Source organism: Haliotis rubra, unplaced genomic scaffold, assembly GCF_003918875.1.
Source record: "Haliotis rubra isolate DU_JTF1 unplaced genomic scaffold, ASM391887v1 Scf763, whole genome shotgun sequence".
In the NCBI taxonomy this organism is placed as follows: domain Eukaryota; kingdom Metazoa; phylum Mollusca; class Gastropoda; order Lepetellida; family Haliotidae; genus Haliotis; species Haliotis rubra.
Window position 1 is genome coordinate 68,903 of NW_025767483.1, and position 15,915 is coordinate 84,817.

The window sequence follows — 15,915 nt, forward strand, 5'->3', positions numbered from 1 at the left end:
GTGTGTACCTTTTGTATTGTATACATTTGTTAATAACTTTTGTAAGATAACTCAATAAATTATATAACATTATTAACATTAATCACATAATGTGAGATAAAATAGAAACAAACATATGAGGTACAATTGAACCTAATGATGGATTTTGATGCATTTCAGGCTCAACCTACAGGAAATAGAAGCATTGGTGTTATTTCAAATGACATCATGACTGCCTTAGATTAAAACTTGAAGGAGGTGACATTCCCCAGAAAAGTAAGATTGTCAAGTTTTATCATTTTTGTCAGAAAATGAACAAGTTTGATTTACCTTTGAAAGAAATCCACAACCCTGTCCATGGAAAATACAGACTGGAAATTATTGATGGGGACAGGAAAATAGTGATTCCTCAGTCTGGGACTTCATAATGTCATATCCACAAATTTACACAGCGCGTTTGTTGGGTTCAGGATCCGAAATTCCGAAAATATAAGAACATTGATAAACCGGTATTATGCTGAAAAATTCTTAGGAATCCGTACAGGAGTTTATTGATAAGCAGGGTGACAGGCAATTGTTATCCCAAATTTCCTAATGAAGCAAATTTGAAACCTGATATAGAAAACACCAGTGGGGCAACATACCATTGACTTTGTGGATCAACTACATAGGATCTACCTTGAGTATGGATGGGGAAATCCAAGAATACCACAATGTGACCAAGGCTCTGAGTTTAAGTGAGCAGTCAACCAATTATTAGTGGTGGTCTGATTAATTGAAATAATCAAAGATTGGTCGCAGTGACTAAATGACCAAGCAATCGAAAATGTTTTCTCATAATCGAACACAAGCAGTTTTGGAACACTTGTTTGCATTAACAATGTTTTTTCACAAGGTTGGTTTGTCTGAGTCATTTTATTTACATTTCATAAGCACTACAAGCTTGTTCCAAGTCATGATTGAATTTATCTTAAAGACTCCTGGAAATTTATGTTCCTCACATACTAGCCATCCTTTAAATATGTGAAGTATGAAAATGCATTTTGTGCAATTTACCCCCAAACCCAAAGAACTACATGTTGTTTTTTTGTAAATTATTTTGTGCATTAACAAAGGTAACAGGAACATTTGATAAATGATCCTAACCAATTATTTTCGATGATTGATCGGTTGTAATGGACCAATGATCAATTTTAACCAATTCCCAACACTACTAATTATGCATTGAAATGGGAACAATAATTGTCATAAGTCTTAACTCACCATCCCTAATATCAGGGAAGAGTAGGAGATAAATAACAAATAATATATATGGGATCTGAAATATGATATGTAATCTATAAAGGTCATGTCCATGGTTAAGGTCACAGATGTAAAGGCATCTTTGTGAACCGTTGGTACCACCACAAACTGGTAGTAATTCATGAACACTGTATGCCATAGTCACAATCAAACAATTGACCCCACTTTTGTTAGGATTATAGAGATATTTTGCTAGTTTCATTTGCACATGCATGGCTGAAGATGTATTTGTTATTTTTCCATTAAGTGAATCAATGTATTTGACAGTTCACATCTTTCTGTCATGACAACTTAACAGGTATGCTCCTTTTTTGGCAATGTTATATACTGTAGTTAGAGTTTTCTGTTTTGATGTTACATTTTAACCTCAATTGTCAAATAAGGCATTTTTTAAGTTAAATCTCAACATCTGTGTCTATTTTGTGCATCCCTTCATGGTTACTCAGAAAACATCAACGCATGGATGCAGTTATTATTTATATTATGGCATTAAAAACAAATGTTTATGTGTATAAATAACTTCATATGTTTACAGGTTGTTCACCATACCATCCCATGTTGGGTTGCCCACCAGTCCAGATCAACAGTTTGTTGAGGAAAAGCTTGGAATTCAGTTGATGCCTATTCTTGCTGTGAAGAGGAGCAATCTGAACTGTATGCAGGGGCACTGTTGAATTTTTAGATTTATCATTTAATTAGGCAAGTGGGCACATCTGTTATCCCATGTCATACAACAGTGCTGTATCTATATAGGTGAAAATAGATCCCCAGGAAAAACTCCCTATGTTAAGTCAGGTGACCAGGCGGTAGTCAGTCTTGGTAACTAGTTTATGGTACAGCTGGAGTAGTCTGGGATGTTAATTATAATGCAGAGGCAATTAAAAAGAAAGGTACAGCATCATACAAACATTAAAGGACTGATGAATGCTACATTATTATGATTATTATTATTATGAATGTATGACTTCAGTCTTTGCTGTCAAATGCAAAACTCAGTCACTGAAAAGTACCAGGGTACCATTTCTAATTCATGGCATTACAAGATATTGAAAGCTTTAAGAGTAGGGAGTGAGGGAAAGATTTCGGTGAAGTCATTATTATGTAACTTGTGCTCATATGCTTTAGGATTAATGGTATGTTCTCTTATGTTTACACTTCTGGTGATTTTATGCACCATTGAAAGGGAAAAGGATGTAGATTTCTGTGCCCTCTTGTTACTGTTTGCACAAAAGCTATGATTTAAAATCAGTTTGACAAAGTGTATTCATATTGTATCTTAACATTCCCATGTTTTTTATGTATTTTTTTTATTTGTTCCCATAGTCAAAGGTATACAGTAACAACAAACACAGAAAAGGTGTAAAGATGTAATTATAATTTGTTGCTGAATATTGGCATGAGTGAATTCCATTTAAGACTTAAGACTGAATTTATCAATTTCATTGTTTCCCTTGAAAATAAAGTTTTGAACAGAAAATATCTCTTTTGATGCCATTTTATATTTAATGAATTTTGGAATTGATTTTTTAAATTTACATAAATTGATATGTTTTTTTGCAGAGATAATGATTTGATTTAGTAATACATCATTATGTAATGTACCAAACCAAATCAAATATTTGTAATGTTTATTTTTCATGGTAAATAGTTGTTAATTGATTTCGAGATCATTCCAGAATTTTATGGTTTCACAACAGTCCTAATAAGCACAACAATTGCTCTCAGAAACATCATTGCAAACTAACGGTAGACAAATCATTGTCAGTCAGGTTCATTTTGAATAATTATATTTTAGTATAAATAACTATTTGCAGAAATGTGTATTGAAAATTCACAATCATTGAATATCATTTCCCATTTAGTACAAATCTTAAGTTTGTCATTTTTAGAAATACACTTGTCATTAAGTAATCTTGAACGCTTTGAGAGTTTTAATATATATTTTATAACTTAGCCTATCTCACGGTATGCACCATCTCTCTCTTCTACGACCATGTGTGGAAACGTGCTGTCAGCTAAGTTGAGTCAAATCTAACTGGCTTCTGACCCGCCCTGACCTCTGCCTTCACCCTGACATCAGTGCCTGTCAATCATCCATCAAAGCGTGGGGCTCGCCTAAACGATCACATGACCACCTCTACTTGTCATTCTCTTTCTTGTCGCCACGCTGTTTAAGAGAGTTTTTTGTTTGTGTTTTCTACTATCGGGAAAGCAAATCGTCACGCTTCAAAGAAACGCAAACATTGTGATAGATGCAATAGTAACTATTTGGCAGCAGACCCTCATAACTCTTGCGTGGATTGCCATGAACGATGCGATTTGTCTAAACGTTGTAGTTTATGTGCTAACCTGGACGACGATGCATTCTCAGAGTATCGTCGGGTAGCTAGCAGGTGCAAGGCAGATAGAGATCCGAGGAATCCATTGCAAGGTCCAATGGAGCCGAAGTGTTCTAAATAAGATCGCCAAATAAAATCTGCAATACGTTCTAAATCCAAATCTCCTGAAGAAGATTTTCTGTGCTTCAACTGTTCTGACCCCATTCGTCTAGTTCTATTACTTTGGAAGATTCGTCACCTCCACATATTGTTGTTTTGTCTACATCTGACATACAACCAGGGCCGTCCTTGTTGGTAAATGTGACTCAACGCCCTAATGGGTTGGAGGTGGCGACTACTCATACTATTACATCACAAGTGACGGTTACAGGCAGTGCGGCGCTTTCAACCAGTGCGGCACTTTCCTCGGGAGTGACACTCTCATTAAGACATTTATATACGGGCAGAGCGCCGCTTGTCACAGATCCCAGGTGGCTACTCAGAGCGCCGCTCTCTTCCAGTGTGGCGCTTTGGGTGGATTCGGCGCTTACTACCAGTTCGGCGCTTCTTCCCGGTGCGACGCTTACCCCTGGTAATCCCAGTTCGGCGCTTCCTCCAGGTTCGGCGCTTAACCCTTGTTTCCCCGGTTTGGCGCTTCGTCCTGGTTCGGCGTTTAACCCTTGTTTTCCCAATTTTTTGCTTCCTCCTGGTTCGGCGCTTAACCCTTCTTTTGCTGGTTTGGCACTTCCTCCTGGTTCGGCATTTGCTCCTGGCGTTTCCGGTTTGACGCTCCCTACTAGTTCGACGCTTCATCATGCTGCTTTTAATTCAGCACTCTCTCACGGCCGTCCTGGTTCGGCGCTTACTGAAAGCGTTATTGGATCAACGCTCACTCCTATTGCGAGTTTCACTTATGGGCCACCTGGCTCAACGCTTACTTATGGTGTTCCTGGTGCGGTACGGTCTCAAGCTGCTGGAGTGGTTCATGGTTCAACGCTTCCTCAGGTTTCAGCGTTTACCCACACAAGTGCCATCATCTCATGTGGGCGTGACTCAATCAGCTGTATGTTCATCCTCGCTGTGTGACATACCTCATCTTCCGTTCCTTCTGCTACAGTTTCGACGGTGAGATCTGTTTTGCCAGTTTCCTGGAATCCAGTGTCTGAGGGGGCAACGTCTCAACCTATGGACTTTGATGCCTTTGTGTTGGTCGTAGCATCAGCTACAGCATCAGGAGCCAGTGTCATCTCCTGTTACTCAGTCATCAGGGTTTTCGACTACGCTAGCGGTGCCTGTGCAAGAGATTCTACGTTCAACAACGCTGTCTATGTCTTCAGGAAGTATGTCTCCTTCGGATGTGAGTGTGGATGCTGTTGACTCACCTCAGCTACTTATCTGGATTGCTGATAACCTCAAGTTACAGCGTAGTACTTCGAAGGATGACATTTTATCCAGTTTTGATATGAAGACTGGAGACTTTGCTTCTATCATGTTCCCCTCCCCGACCGTGCATCACTCAGCTGACTGCGTCCCTGGATGAGGCTTTTGATAGTTTGAGGAAGATTAAAGATGGTTTTGCTGAGCCTCGCTTCAACTTGGCATCGGCTCATGTACATGGATTGTCATCTATAATTGTCTCTCCTCCAGAAGATGATGATATCACGCTGTTGGGGATGAAACAGAGAGATTATTCGCCCTTTCTGATCGAAGACGATGAACTGATACATTTAGATGCGTCCATAAGGAAGATTATGGCTCCATTGAACTTAATGTTGACAACTACTGAAGTGGTGGTCATGTCTGACGCACATGCTACAACCCATCAGCAAGCATACATCCGAGCGGCTATGGTATTATTGCAGGAACAATTCCAAACCATCCTAGATATCTTGGCTCGTTTCTTCTATGTCCACGGCTATGAGGCGTAGAGGACTGTTACAATTTTCATCCTTGGAAGACAGATTCAGAACAGACCTCTTTTGCCCACCCTGGTCGGGTAATTCTCTGTTCAACAGGGCGATTAGGGAAGTAGCCCATATTCCGAAGATCCCGCTTCTCACATCAATATTCTGGAGTTCAGGGCAGTGATTCTAGCAATCAGTCACTGGCAGAATGCTCTACAATCAACCTCTCTCATGGTCAGATCGGACAACGCAGCGGTGGTGTAGCATATCAACAGAATGGGGTCAACAGGGTCTCCACGGCGTCTACAGTGGACACAACGATTCTTCAACCTGGTGGATTCTTGGTGCGGGCCAACCACATTTTTGGGGTGAAGAATGTCATCGCAGATGCTCTGTGTCGACCGAGTCGTCCCTCTCCAATGGAATGGAAATTACATCCCCAGGTGTCTCAGACTCTTTGCCTTCCAATGACGTTTCCAACAGTAGATCTCTTTGCTACGAGGTTCAATCATCAGCTACCTCGGTTTGTGTCACCAATACCGGACCTTCTAGCTTGGGACCTGGATGCTCTGGCCATTCCGTGGGAAGATCTGAACGCTTACACGTTTCCGCCAGTGGCCCTTCTTCCTCGCATTCTGGTGAAATTGCGTGCAACTGGAAGGATAACTCTGCTTTTGGTTGTGGAAAAGTTTTGAAGCTTATTGCAGGAAGAAGGGCATCTTGTCTCCTACTACGCATCCCGCAGATGGTGGCAGAATATCTTCAACATCTCCGACCTCCAGGAAACTTAAAGGATTTATCTAGCTGCCTCGCAGGATCGCCGAAGACTACGAAGAGACTGTTCATCCCTATATCTACTGCCTCGACTTTGGAAGTCTCCCTGCACTGCCTTGGCTTTGGGATGAGAACTATGATCCTGCGTGCCTATACCTTTGCTAACCTACCTCCGCCAGCAATGGCCAAGCCTCATGAGACCCGAAGCTCTTTAAGGCCAACCATGGCTCTTCACAGGAACTGTTCCTTCAGTCCATCATGGAGGGCTGTTTTTGGAGATCGGATACTGTGTTCTCCTCACACTACCTACGGGACCTCTCACTGACAGATGTGGAAGGACTACATCAATTCGGCCCCTTGGTTCTGGCACAGCAACTGTCTTCGGCCCGTGCTCGCAGATAAAGCAATCCTTCTTCGGTCGGTTCTGCTCTGTACATAATAAATGATATCGATGTTATCCTTATCTTGGTACTTTTTGACCTGGGTCTAGACCCTCCTCATCTAGAGAACTAGGACGTGTTGGTATTGTCACACCATGGCGAGAAGACTATGAGGCAAGTCCTGTACTACATGTAGAGAAGGTCGACATTCCGCTTACTGACCTCTACTCTTTGAGCAATCACGTCAGTGAAGTGTTGATCCCGATTACCTGTATGGTTTTCAAAGCGTTCTGCTCCTAAGTCCTTTCTCACCTTTGGTAAGTTAGGGAGATTGGTACTGAACGTTAAACTAGTTGAGCAACCGGGCTATTCCTTCTGTCATTGTCTGTGGGGGATAGTTTCGAAGCAGGGACTGTCCAGATTAAGGTCCTGGACTTTAATTCACTGGGGTCACCTGATAAATCGCGGGGTGGTGGGGCCTACTTGCCAAACTGCGTCCTTTTGCTTGTCAAAAGTTGTGGCTGAAAACCACATTAACCCGGGAGCGCCCACTCCTTAGAGTTTTTGTGCTGTGTAAACCTGAATTTTTTTTTTAAAAATCCCCAACAAAAAAACATCTCAAGTTTGGAGTTTGCATATCGGGAGTTGGTTGCTTTCTCCTGGCCTCCTTGAGTTATGCGTTTTCCCGGTGGTAGTAGTAACCGGGTAATCTGCAACACGCCTACCAACCATTGGATTATGCATACCGTGAGATAGGATAAGTTTAAAAATTTGAAAATTTTATAATAAATTGTATATTTATATACTTGTCCTATCTCACCCCACCTGCCCCACATCACAGATTACTGGAAGCTCCAAGACGAGAATGACAAGTAGAGGTGGTCATGTGATCGTTTAGGCGAGCCCCACGCTTTGATGGATGATTGACAGGCATTGATGTCAGGGTGAAGGCAGAGGTCAGGGCGGGTCAGAGGCCAGTTAGATTTGACTCAACTTAGCTGACAGCACGTTTCCACACATGGTCGTAGAAGAGAGAGATGGTGCATACCGTGAGATAGGATAAGTATATCAAAGTATCAAAGTATTTTCAATTCTTTGGTAAACATTGATGTATGAATTGTAGGAGGAATGATAACTGTATTTTTAATAACATTTTTCCAAATATCAGGTCAGATTTGAAGTAGATAGTTATAGTCTAATTGTGTCCCTCTTATTTTGTATTGTATCTTTAACTTATCAAAAGGCATAAATCCATGCTCATCACATACATCTTTTACTGTCAATAAACCCTTATCCGCCCAGTGTCTAATATAAGTGTTTTTATGATTATGATTGAGCCATAATGGTTGTGCAAGAATGTGATCAGTATTGTCAGAATCAGCATTAACCTTTTTGCAATAATTGTTCCATGCTTTTAAACATCTTTGCAATAAGGGTTTTCAATGTTAAGTATTTTGTGAATATTTGCTCCATACTTGAAGTTATCATTATAAGGTATATTAAAAGGATTATTTTTGGATGATTTTTTACAGTAATTATTGTCTAAGAGTGGATAATTTTAGAGCTTCAATAAATGTTTTATATCAACCATACCCAGTCCCCTTCAGCCTTTTAATCTTTCCATTGTGATTCTTTTTATTTTATCATTATTACCATTCCAAATGAATTTGAAAAATATCTTTTCAAGAAACTTGCTAAAGCCATCTGGAGGATTAGGCAATGAGCTTAAAATATGTACTACTTTTGAGAGGGCTAATGTTTTTATGACAGTAACCTTTCTTATCAATGTTCCCAAGGTTATATGATCAAGCTGGATTGTGTCAAATAGTTGTTTTATTTAAAGAATGTGTTATTGCCATCGAATTCAAATAGGAATCTATCTATCTATCTATCTATCTATCTATCTATCTATCTATCTATCTATCTATGTCTCTGTGTCTGTATCTCTCTGTGTCTCTATCTATCTCTCTATCTATCTCTCTATCTCATCTTTCTTCTCTATCTCATCTCATCTCATCTCATCTCTCTCTCTCTGTCTCTCATCTCATCTCTCTATCTCATCTCTATCTCTATCTCATCTCTCATCTATCTCATCTCTATCTCATCTCTCTCATCTCTCTCTCATCTCTATCTCTCTCTATCTCTCATCTCTATCTCTCTCTCTCATCTCTCTCTCTATCCTATCATCTTCTCTCTCTATCTCATCTCTATCCCATCTCTATCTCTATCTCTATCTCTCTCTATCTCTCTCTATCTCTATCTCTCTCTCTCTCATCTCCATCTCTCTCTCTATCTCATCTCTCTCTATCTCTCTCTCTCTATCTCATCTCTCTCTATCTCATCTCTCTCTATCTCATCCTCTATCTCTATCTCTCTCTCTATCTCATCTCTCTCTATCTCTCTATCTCATCTCATCTCTATCTCATCTCTCTATCTCATCTCTCTCTCTATCTCATCTCTATCTCATCTCATCTCTCTCTATCTCATCTCTCTCTCTATCTCTATCTCTATCTCTATCTCTCTCTATCTCATCTCTCTCTCTCATCATCTCTCTCTATCTCATCTCTATCTCATCTCTCTCTATCTCATCTCTCTATCTCATCTCTCTCTATCTCTCTATCATCATCTCTCTATCATCTCATCTCTCTATCCCATCTCTCTCTATCTCATCCATCTCTCTCTATCTCATCTCCTATCATCTCTCTCCATCTCATCATCTCCTCTCTCATCTCATCTCTATCTATCATCTCTCTATCATCTCTCTCATCATCTCTCTCTATCTCATCTCTATCTCATCTCTCTATCTCATCTCTCATATATCTCTATCTCATCTCTATCTCCATCTCTCTCTATCTCATCTCTCTCATCATCTCTCTCTCTCTCTATCCATCTCATCTCTCTATCATCTCATCTCTCTCTCATCTCTCTATCATCTCATCTCTCTCTATCTCATCTCTATCTCATCTCTATCTCATCTCTCTCTATCTCATCTCTCTATCTCATCTCTCTCTCTCTATCTCTCATCCTCATCTCATCTCTCTCTATCTCATCTCTATCTCTATCTCTATCTCATCTCTATCTCATCTCTATCTCATCTCTATCTCATCTCTCATCTCATCTCTCTCTATCTCTCTCTCTCTCTATCTCTCCTCTCTCTCTCTCTCATCTCTCTCTATCTCCATCTCTATCTCTCATCTCTATCTATCATCTCTCTCTATCTCATCTCTATCTCATCTCTATCCATCCCATCCCATCTCATCATCCTCTATCATCATCTCTCTCATCATCTCATCTCTCTCTCATCTCTCTATCTCATCTCTATCCTATATATCATCTCTCTCTCTATCTCATCTCTATCCATCCTCATCATCTCATCTCTATCTATCTCCATCTCTCTCTATCATCATCTCTCTCTCTATCATCTCTCTCTCTATCTCATCTCTCTATCTCTCATCTCTCCATCTCATCCTCTCTCATCCTCATCTCTATCCCATCCTCTCTATCTCATCATCCTCTCTCTCCCATCTCCATCTCATCTCTCTATCTCATCCCATCTCTCCCATCTCATCTCCATCTCATCTCTCTCCATCTCATCTCTCTCTATCTCATCTCTATCTCATCTCTCTCATCTCATCCTCTCTATCCTCATCTCTATCTCATCTCTCTATCTCATCATCTCATCTCTATCTCATCTCCATCTCTATCATCTCTCTCTCTCATCTCCCTCTCTCATCTCTCTCTCTCATCTCTCTCTATCATCATCTCTATCTCCTCTCTCTATCTCATCTCTCTATCATCATCTCTCATCTCATCTCTCATCTCTATCTCTATCTCATCTCTCTCTCTCTATCTCTCTCTCTCTCTCATCTCTCTCTCTCTCTCTCACACACACACACACAAATTATAATTCTAATCATAACAAAAATTGCACTCGACTGATTTTATGTCACTGGATGAACATTGGTTGATGGTAAGTTAGTGGTAAATAAAATCATCACTTTTTAAACAAGTTCATGGTCAGCACAGGTATGGATGGTATATAGTGCCTAAATGCAAGAGGTAATTTGTTTAGAGTGTGTGATGAAGTATTTGTTGATATTTAGCCATTTCTAGAGCCAACAAAGAAACAGTACATTTTTAACCATTTACAATGATCCACTCTTACATGAACCCATGAAGATTCGGGTTAGAATTGATCTTCAGTAACCCATGCTTGTCGTAAGAGGCTACTAACAGGATCAGGTGGTCAGGTTTGCTGACTTGGTTGACACGTCATCTTATCCCAATTGGGTAGATCGATGCTCATACTGTTGATCACTGGGTTGTCTTGTACAGACTCGATTATTCAGAGACCGCTGCCATATAGCTGGAATAGTGCTGAGTGTGGCTTAAAACTTAACTCACCTACTCACTGTTATATGTACCCTGAAATGAAAACATTGCTGATGCCTGGATTTGTACCAAAGTAGGTAAAATATCATATTTTTTCACATGTATTGTCGTAACAGACTCATTGCCAGATGCAAAAGAAGGAGAAACCCATGACAAAAAGGTTATTACAATTTGAGACACTTTTAAGAAATATTATAATGGTAAGCATTGCTTTATGCTAAAGGAACATGTTTGCACTTGGTGATAAATAATTTTACTTTTCAGGAAGGGGAGAACAGACTCCAAACAAGAGTAGATGTGATGACACCAAGAAAGGTATTAGCTGATGGGTATAGTATATGGGACTAATAAACTCAAGAAGAATCATAATTTGGTATGCAAATGCTAAGTATGAGGTTGTGTCAGTTTCTCATTTGGCTTCAGATATGGCATTTTCTCACGTCATTCATTTTTCTGAAATGGTTTATTGTCTCAGTTGATAAATGCTACATTTGTACATACATTGAAGAATATTTGTGATACTCATGAAAATGTGTGTGTGTGGGGATACTAGAAGGTACAAACTGTAAAAGAACTGGAGCTATAGGCCTCATTTTGTGATCTTGAGTTTGAACAAGAAGGGCAGCTAACTGCATATCTGATGCACTGTCTCAAAACCACCAAAATGAGATCAGTCTTGAAACATTTTTAAAACAAACATGAATGTTTTGTTTTGTAACAGTGTAATGATGCAACATGTTACATCTTGGTGCAGAATAGAAAAGTGGATATGTAATGTCCGCTTAAGGGAACGCTCATTAATTATGGCTTTGTTACATTGGTTTTTCTAATTATATGATGCTTTTTAATTTTATTTATGTATTTATGTTTGATACCATAGGGTATACTTTCTCTATTTTTATGTACTGAAATTTTACCCAAACTAATTATTCCTCTCCTGCTCAAACTACACAATTGAATTACATTTTGACTAAGAATAACAATTCTGTTATATACCAAGATGACATTTACACATCAAGTGAGCTTTAATTGCGAATAATCAGGAAGAACCCGAATGTCAAAGTTCAGACATTTTTCCAACAATTCAGATTGCTAATTGACAAAACTGAAAAAGACCACATTAACAAGATTTTGGAATAAATGTTTTATGATTTTGAGTTTATTGTAATGAATAAACACTTCCTCTTGCCAGATACTGATAATTACAGCTAAAATCTGTTTGTTTTGTTTGTAAAGCAACTTTTAATGCATTTTAAAATTTGCCTTTTTTTTAGTTTGACTGTAACTTTTCCTTAATCTTAGTTTACAAACTTTCATCCATTCACAATAAATAACGCATGTATAGGCCACACAACAATCAGTTATTACTCTCACTTTTCAAAACACCTGTTTTTAATATGGGCAATTATCCTAATCAAAATTCAATGATGTTTTCGTTTTGGAAATGTTAAATGCTTGCTCTATCAAATCATAAAGGTTATTTTTTGAAAAGAGTTGAGAATTTTATTTCAGACAAACTTAATTGGTAGAAATAGAGGGTGGGTGGGTTGGTTGGTTGGTTGGTTGGTTGTTTTATGCACAGAGGGTGGGTGGGTGGGTGGGTGGGCTGGTTGGTTGTTTGGTTGGTTTTATGCACAGAGGGTGGGTGCTGGGTTGGTTGGTTGGTTGGTTGTTTGATGCACAGAGGGTGTGGGTGATTGGTTGGTTGGTTGGTTGATGCACAGAGGGTGGGTGGGTTGGTTGGTTGGTTGTTTGGTTGTTTGATGGTGGGTGGGTGGGTTGGTTGGTTGGTTGGTTGATGCACAGAGGGTGGGTGGGGTGGGTTGGTTGGTTGGTTGGTTGGTTGGTTGATGCACAGAAGGTGGGTGGGTGGGAGGGTGGGGTTGGTTGGTTGGTTGATGGACAGAGGGTGGGTTGGTTCGTTGGTGGGTTGGTTAGTTGATGCACAGAGGGTGGGTGGGTTGGTTGGTTGGTTGGTTGATGCACAGAGGGTGGGTGGGTGGGTTGGTTGATGCACAGAGGGTGGGTTGGTGGGTGGGTGGCTGGTTGGTTGGTTGGTGGGTTGGTTGGCTGATGCACAGAGGGTGGGAGGGTGGGTTCATTGGTTGGTTGGTTGGTTGATGCACAGAGGATGGGTGGGTGGGTTGGTTGGTTGGTTGGTTGATGCACAGTGGGTGGGTGGGTTGGTTGGTTGGTTGGTTGATGCACAGAGGGTGGGTGGGTTGGTTGGTGGGTTGGTTGATGCACAGAAGGTGGGTGGGTGGGTGGGTTGGTTGGTGGGTTGTTTGATGCACAGAGGGGTGGGTGGGTGGGGTTGGCTGGTTGATGCACAGAGGGTGGGTGGGTGGATGGGTTGGTTGGTGGGTTGGTTTTGATGCACAGAGGGTGGGTGGGTTGATTGGTTGGATTGGTTGGTTGGTTTGATGCACAGAGGGTGGGTGGGTGGGTTGGTTGGTTGGTTGGTTGATGCACAGAGGGTGGGTGGGTTGGTTGGTTGGTTGGCTGTTGGTTGATGCACAGAGGGTTGGGTTGGTTGATGCACAGAGGGTGGGGGTGGGTGGTTGGTTGGTTGATGCACAGAGGATGGGTTGGTTGATTGGTTGGTTGGTTAGTTGATGCACAGAGGGTGGGGTGGGTTGGTTGGTTGGTTGGTTGGTTGATGCACAGAGGGTGGGTGGGTTGGTTGGTTTATGCACAGAGGGTGGGTTGGTGGGTTGGTTGATGGGTTGGTTGGTTGATGCACAGAGGGTTGGTTGGTTGGTTGATGCACAGAGGGTTGGTTGGTTGGTTGATGCACAGAGGCTGGGTTGGTTGGTTGGTTGGTTGATGCACAGAGGGTGGGTTGGTTGGTTGGTTGGTGGGTGGTTGGTTGGTGGGTGGCCGGGTTGGTTGGTTGGTTGGTTGTCTGGTTGGTTGATACACAGAGGGTGGGTTGGTGGGTTGGTTGATGCACAGAGGGTTGGGTGGTTGATGCACAGAGGGTGGGTGGGTGGGGTTGGTTGGTTGATGCACAGAGGGGTGGGTGGGCGGGTGGGTGGTTGGTTGGTTGGTTTGTTGGCGGGTTGGTTTGTTGGTTGGTGGGTTGGTTGGTCTGCTGGTTGGTTGGTTGGTTGGTTATGATTTTAAGGAGGGTCACCCGTTTCTTCTGGGAGGTAGGGTAGTCGTGGAATTTTGTACACATGTACCCGGGTGGGTCAGCAATTTGTGTACATAATTATATTTAAATTATAAATATACAAATTAATGTGAAGGCGAGGGAGGGGGGGCATAATTGTATTTGTACATGGAGGGGGTCACTTTTGTACATAAATTTTAAGTTACTCAGATTGTACATGCTTCTCCATAAAAATCATCAAACTCCTCTCCCCCCTCACCCTTGTGATTTTTGTTGGACTAAGTTTGTACTGCCAAAAGAAAATTAGCTTACTGATGCTATTATTATCTCATTGAAACTGACTGTTGCTATTTTTTAACAAGCATAAAATATTAACTGAGTTAATGTATCTCAGTTGATGTATAACACAGTTTCCCAAATATGACCAAATATTGTGATGCAGGTACATGATATACATTTATGGTAGTTCACCTTGTCCAAGCATTCGTTCACAATGGTACAAAAATTCTTATCAAAACGCCACACTTATAAAATAAAAAAAGGTTGTTATCCATAAAAAGTTGTTCAATATAAATAAAAACACTTCTATCTTTTTGTACTTCAGAGCAGCCACATATTACCTCGAGAGGTTAACCAGAATGCAAATCAACAGAATATGATGCTGACCAAGTACCAGGAAGAGGTGTCCCCATCACTGTAGATGACAAGTGATGACAGTTATCTTGATGGACTACAGGAATAATTCAAGTGCATTCATTATGCAGTTTACTGATTTGTATGATGTATTTTGATAATTGTTTTGGCATTCTGATGTCAGCTGAGTAACACCTCCATAATGGAGACAAATTAAGGAACTTCTGTTTTGAAGCAGTAAAATAGTCTCAGCAATAATTTTTATTTATTTTGCCAGCAGAACAGAAGTTTCCATTAATTTTCCCACACAAACATTTTGTGCTTTTCTGTCCCCCATTTGTGCTTATTGTCCTGCTGAACAATTGGACCACCTTTCCAGTGACATTTTTTTTACACTGCATGACAATGTGATTTAGAAGTATGATTTGATATAGTTTGATGGTTTGATATTAGTATATGTGGCATGTAGTAAACAATGGAATAGTAAAGTTATACCATATTTCTTGTATTTCATGATACTGGCTGTTATATTACTTTTGTGATAGTTAGTATTTAATTAAGGCTTTACATACTGGCAACTAAGTCTCTGCATGTCTGCCATGGAAGGCATGTAAAACTGTTGCCCTTTGCCAGAATGAAGAAAGTTTTATATGTGTAATTTATGATATGTGAATAATGTCTTACATGTGATGTTACATCTAACTATTTAATGTGTATGCTGTTAGTCTTAGAAAAAAGAAAATTTCCCCATCTTGAAATATTCAGCTTTGTCAGTTTTTGTTGCTCCAGATTTTGCCATATTTTGTTTCTGGAGGACATTTTGTTAAATGTAGTTACGTATCATGGGTTCATACCAAATCATTTGATAAAGGTAATAATTTATAAACAAGATGTGCAGCTCCAGTGAAACAGTGTTGTTTCCATAATGACTACAACACAAAGATTAATGAGATTATTCTTCATTAGTCCTGGGAATTGTTTTGGTAAAATGTTCATGTCACAAGACAACACAGGTTCTAAGAAGGAATTCACACATGCATAATTAAACATGACATGTGCTTCTTCTTTCAAATGGATACCCTGTTCTTTGAAGGTTTTGGTCATGATCATTAAAGTTG

The 15,915-nt window shown here is 40.3% G+C and overlaps 1 long non-coding RNA gene across 2 annotated transcripts; it reads left to right on the forward strand.

The window, feature by feature from the left end:
• The first annotated feature begins 212 nt into the window (after positions 1-212).
• On the forward strand, positions 213-15,690 carry LOC124260445. 2 transcript variants are annotated; one of them, XR_006894083.1, is made up of 4 exons: positions 213-255; positions 1,817-1,935; positions 11,314-11,364; positions 14,769-15,690. It is a non-coding gene; the product is annotated as an uncharacterized LOC124260445 (long non-coding RNA). The 2 variants fall into 2 exon arrangements; XR_006894082.1 differs by lacking the exon at positions 213-255 and adding an exon at positions 456-716.
• The last annotated feature ends 225 nt before the right edge of the window (positions 15,691-15,915 follow it).